Source organism: Cricetulus griseus, chromosome 3 (assembly GCF_003668045.3).
Source record: "Cricetulus griseus strain 17A/GY chromosome 3, alternate assembly CriGri-PICRH-1.0, whole genome shotgun sequence".
Classification (NCBI taxonomy): Eukaryota; Metazoa; Chordata; class Mammalia; order Rodentia; family Cricetidae; genus Cricetulus; species Cricetulus griseus.
The window spans coordinates 209,160,642-209,166,641 of record NC_048596.1 but is presented as its reverse complement, the minus strand read 5'-3'; the positions used below and the strand labels follow the sequence as shown (position 1 = coordinate 209,166,641).

General features: G+C 46.9%; 1 protein-coding gene across 1 annotated transcript in view; it reads right to left on the bottom strand.

The window, feature by feature from the left end:
• Nucleotides 1-610: 610 nt before the first annotated feature.
• Znf438 (zinc finger protein 438) overlaps nt 611-6,000 on the bottom strand; it is a 133,127-nt gene continuing 127,737 nt past the window's right edge. Inside the window, exon 9 of the transcript XR_003483332.2 lies at nt 611-667. The gene's annotated coding sequence lies outside the window, so the exon portion shown is untranslated. The remainder of the gene's footprint in view (nt 668-6,000) is intronic.

Here is a 6,000-nt window from a genome sequence, read left to right as displayed (position 1 = left end):
CACTACTAAGTGTATGCAGAAAAAGAGTAAATAGGGAGTAACAACAGGTCATCGTTGCTTCCAGGTTCTGGCTATTACAAACAATGCTGCTATGAACATGGTTGAACAGATGTCCTTGTTGTCTGAATGTGCATCTTTTGGGTATATGCCTAAGAGTGGAATTGCTGGATCTTGAGGTGGACTGATTCCCATTTTCCTGAGGAGTCACCATACTGATTTCCAAAGTGGCTGTACAAGTTGGCACTCCCACCAGCAGTGGAGGAGTGTTCCCCTTTCTCCACATCCTCTCCAACATGAACTGTCATTGGTGTTTTTAATTTTAGCCATTGTGACAGGAGTAAAATGGTATCTCAGAGTTGTTTTGATTTGCATTTCCATGATGGCTAAGGATGTTGAACACCTTCCTTATGTGTCTTTCAGCCATTTAAAATTCCTCTATTGAGAATTCTCTATTTAGTTCTGTACCCTACTTTTTACTTCTTGAGTAAAAAGTGTATATTTTGGAAATCAGCCGTCTGTCAGATGTGGGGTTGGTGAATATTTTTCCCATTCTGTGGGCTGCTGTTTTGTCTTGCTGACGGTGTCGTTTCCCTTACAGAAGCTTCTCAGTTTCAGGAGGTCCCATTTATTGTCTATCTCAGTGTCTGTGCTCCTGGATGCCCCTCAACTGAAGAATGGATAGAGAAAATGTGTTACATTTACACAATGGAGTACTACCTCAGCGGAAAAAAACAAAACAAAAAAACAATGGAATCTTGAAATTCGTAGGCAAATGGAAGGAACTAGAAGAAACCATCCTGAGTGAGGTAACCCAGTCACAAAAAAGACAAACATGGTATGTACTCACCATATATGGATTTTAGACATAGAGCAAAGGATTATCAGCCTAAATCCACATCTCCAGAGAAGCTAGGAAACAAGGAGGACCCTAAGAGAGACATACATGGTCCCCAGGAGAAGGGGGGAGGGACACGATCTCCTGAGCTAATTGGGAGCATGGGGGGGGAGAGGGAGTTAGGAGAAAGAGAAAGGGAGAAGAGGAGGACATGAGAGAGCAGGAAGATCTAGTCAGGGGAAGAAAGGAGAGCAAGAAAAGAGCATAATAGGTTTAAAGAGAAATCTGGCAGTAGGGAAATGTCCAGAAATCTACAAGGTTGACCCCAACTAACTAAGCAATAGTCGAGAGGCTTCGTTAAATGCCCTTCTCCGATAATGAGATTGATGACTACCTTATATGCCTAGAGCCTTCACCCAGTAGCTGATGGAAGCAGAGGCAGACACCCACAGCTAAACACTGAGCTGAACTCTGGAATCCAGTTGCAGAGAGGGAGGAGTGATGAGCAAAGGGGTCAAAACCAGGCTGGAGAAACCCACAGAAACAGCTGACCTGAACAAGGGGGAGCTCATGGACCCCAGACTGATAGCTGGGAAAGTAGCATAGGACTGTTCCAGACCCCCTGAACATGGATGTCAGTTTGGAGGTGTGGTTAATCTATGGAGCCTCTGGTAGTAGATAAGTATTTATCCCTAGTACGAGAATGGACTTTGGGAGCCCACTCCACACATAGGGATACTCTCTCAGCCTAGACACATGGGGGAGGGTCTAGGCCCCCCCATGGAAGGCCCCACCCTCCCTGGGTAGCAGGAGGGGATGATGGGATAGGGGGTCAGTGGGGGGCAGGGGAGGAGGGGAAGGAGAGGGAACTGGGATTGACATGTAAAACAAGCTTGTTTCTAGTTTAAATAAAAAACAAAACAAAAACAACAGGTTATTGTGAGGACTGGAGGACCACCTCCAAGCTTGGGGCTACTTGAATGCTATGTTACTGTTGGGGTGGGGGGCTCAGTCTCATGGCTGTGGTAAGCAGGGGGGCTTTGGTGGGCCTGGCTCTCCAAGGGAATTCTTCACCTTTCCTGAGGCTGGGAGAGTGGGTTCTCTCCAGAGGGTATGCAGAGAGGTATGGGCAGGGGCAGGAAGGAAAGGAGGTCGTTGAAGGGCAGCCACTTTCACTCAGACTCCCTGATGATCAGTCATCTGGATAGGGTGGTACAGTCTGAGAAAACTGTCACACAAGAATGACTGGCCTAACAGGGAAATATGATGGGCGGTGTACATGAGGAAGGGCAGATACATTGTGCACTCCAGATTCAGGGCTCTTTTTGGTTACTATCCATCTTTTCTGTCTTATTTTGTCTTCTGTCGATTTAAGACACTCTCCCAAGGATGCCAATGAATCCGAGCAGACGTGGGGGATGGCTTAAGGGGCTTGCTGTGGGTTGTGCTGGCACCAACGAGGGATGGTCCTTAAGAAATTGGCAAGTGCCAGACAATGATTGGATGACATCTAGACTGCAGAGCTCTGATGTAAAAGGCCCAGCTGAAGCCTAGCTGAATGAAGTCCCCAGTGAATCTACAGGGCCCGAAAAGCATCGGCATGTGCACCCACATGTACATGAGCTTGTGCCCCACAAGGCCCTTGCTGTTAGAACTCTTTTTGTTTGTGTGTGCTCACATGTAGAGGCCAGAAGTCCTTATCCAGCTTCTTCCTTAATTGCACTCCACCTTATTTTTTTGAAGCAGGGTCTCTCGATGAACCTGGGGCTTGCTGATTTGGTTAGGTGGGCTGGTCAACAAGCCCCAGGGAGTCTCTGGTCTCTGCTTCCACAGTGCTGGGATTTACAGATGCATCCTGCTGAGCTCACCTTTATGTGGTGTTGGGGACTGAACAACAGGACTGTGCAGCAAGCACTTCCTAACTGAGACATGTCCCCTGCCATACTCACCATCACTGAGACATGTCCCCTGCCATACTCACCATCACTGTCACAGCCACTTCTCTCCCCTGCCATCCTCACTGTTACCATAAGTCACTTCTCACTTAAGATGAAGTGTTGAGGTGGTATTTCAGCACACAGGGAAAGCAAGGTAGAAACATCCAACTGGAGTTAAACACCTGCTAATTTCTTCTCCCTCATGTCTTTTATTCCCATTGCAAGAGCCAAACTTTCTTCTCTAATCTGAACTAAAGTGCAGGCCTTCCCTGGCCATACTGCTTGCTCTGTGTCAGCCTGGCTCTTTGAGCCAGTGTCCCTGCAGGGCACACTGAGGGGAGAGGTTCTCCACATGTGTGACAATGTCCAGGAGCTGTGTGCTGATGATGGGGGAAGGTCTCAGGGGACCAATGGGGTTGGTCACTCCATAGTTTCTCAGCACCTGGGAATAGCCTTAAGCTGCTATCAAAAGGGAAAGCATGGCTGTTTTCTGTAAGCCAATATGCTAACCATGAGAGAGGGACTGTGGAGAAGTTCCAAGAGCATGTGGGCTACATAGGTGTTACACTGGAATGACTGGGGCCAAGCAGCTCCTAAGCAAAAAGGAAGCATCTTGTCACAGGGGCTCCCAGCACCACACAGGCAGAAACAGCAGTGTTTAGTCTCCACAGAGACTTAGTCTAACTCCAGAATCTCCTCTTGGGAAGAAAACTAAAGATGGAGATCACTTTGAAATGCAAGAGACCTCTCCTTCAAACACACCCTGCAGGCCTGGCAGCAGGACACTCAGCCCTAAGGCAGAGCTAGAAGGAGGGAGGCAGACCCATCCCTTAGAACTTGGGGGTGGGGTGGCAGAGCTGTTAAAAAAAAAAAGGGATGGGCTGTGGACCCAACCGCCAGAATCCCTGTCTTCTGCCATGTCATCTGGAGTTAGGATGAGAGATGAGTTCAAATCCCACCCAGAGTTGGCAACTGTTAACAGGTGGAACAGTGTAGGGCTAAACACATACACCACAGTCTCTTGGTCCCCAAGTGATGGTTTCACAGGTGCATGACAGGGCAAAGTAGGGCTACCAGGGCATTGTGAGGTAGTGGTGTTAACAGCCTGCCACAGGCATCCCCTATCCTGTTGTGCCAAACATGCAACTCTGTAGGGAGACAAAAAGCCACTCATCAGGGCCCTAAGAGAAGGACTGAGAGCCCCGAAAGGCCATGCTGCCCTGGAAGAAGTCAGAAAGCCAAAAGTCTACAGCCCTGTTCAGAATGTAGCTGCTCACAAGTGGGTTATAATATCCATCTAGAGCAAGCAACTCATCCATTTAGAGCAATTCATCCTTCTAGAGCAGTTTAGCCACCTAGAGCAATTCATCCTTCTAGAGCAATTCATCCATTTAGAGCAATTCATCCTTCTAGAGCAATTCAGCCATCTAAAGCATTTCATCCTTCTAGAGCAATTCAGCCACCCAGAGCAATTGAGCCATCTAGAGTAATTCGTCCATATGGAACAATTAATTCATCCTTCTAGAGCAATTGAGCCACCTAGAGCAATGAAGCAAAATAGAAAGTGTCAGCTGTATTATTTTATAAAGCAAAAATCTGTGTGTGTGCTGAGTTGAAAATCTGCCTTTCTTGTGGGTTGTTCTCTGTGGGACAGTTAAGCAGTGATACACAGGGACCAAAGCTGAATGGAAAGTGACTTCCTCCCTTCATCATTTTGCTGCCTTGATGGTGACCATACAGCTTACCCCTAGCCAAGTAGAATGAGTTGGAGTTTGTTAAAAGTGGGTTTTAGTTTGTGTGGGGTGGTGTTTGTACATATGCACGCAGCGGCTAGTGGTTAACACTGGTGTCCTTACCCAAGCATACCACACCTTATTATTTGAGAAAGGGATTCTCACTGAACTAGGAGCTCACTGCTTAGGCTGGACTAGCTGGCCAGTGAGCCATAAGGATCTATCAATTGTTTCTACTTCTTCAGCGGTGTGGTTACAGAACCACTGTGTTCACTCTTGTGAGTGCTGGGGATCCAAACTCAGGTCATCATGCTTTCACAGCAAGTACTCTGACCACTAAGCCATTTTCCCAGCACATAAAGCTAATTTTTAACTGAAAAAAAAAAGTAGCAAAAACATTCCAACAGAGTAAAAGAACATGTGACCCCCCTTACCTTCTCCCAGAACCCCTTTCCTGAAGTCACCCTCCATAAATTTTCTGTGCAAATTAAGCACATATGTATTTCTTCCTCCATCTAAAAATGCAAACACATTCTGGCCACAGGACAAGAAAAAAAAAATCAAGCTGGTACTGACAAAGAGGCTTCCCAATGGCTTGCTTTCAGAGCACTGGAAGGTGCCATCTATGCAGGCTGCTTGACAAGAGAAGTCATCAATAGTCCTATGGACATTTTGAGTGACAATAATGACATGCATGGCAAGGCATGCCCATGGATGCAATAGTCAATGAATGTCATGGGAGAACCAAATGCTCTCTTGATTGGATTTAAATCCTGACCGAGAACCCAAGTTTGGGGAGCTCCTAGGCCTCAGGGGTGAACCTACTCTACTGTCTTATTAAATGAATTTCACTTCTCTAAACTCACAGTTGCCTGCAGCTCTCAGACCTCATTAGAGAAGGCTCTTTGTGCAGGAGATGGCAGTGAACCCAGAGATTCACAACCGGTCAAAGTGCAGACAGTGAGCAACTGTGGAGTGCTCAGCCACAAACTGGACATCTACAGCATCCCCTCCCCACAAGGCTCTGGAAGCATGCTGAAGTGGGGGCAGGCAGACTGGAAAAGCCTGAATCTGGGAAAGAATGGATCACAAATGTCATTTGGACATGACAGAACCAGTGCACTCATAACATCACAGCAGCTGTGGTTGTCTGCACACAATCAAGGCAGTCAACAATCCAGCATGACTCACCAGGGTCCACCCCAGCTGCGGAGCTATGGATATCTGATGGCTCATATGGGAAAGAGAGAATTTTCTTTAAGGGTTTGACACCTATTAAACTGACCATGCTTCAGTGAAGGACCACACATCCATGCGTATATGGGTAGCAAAAATGGGACTTGGTGGGGTAAAAAAAGGAGAGAGGACATGAGTTTGGGAGGGAATGTGGCATAATCTGAAAGAAGCTAGGGGAGGAGTGGAAGGTGACTGATAAAACCCATTTTATGCACGTATGAAATTTTCAGAAATGAAAACACTATGCTAAAAAGCCAAC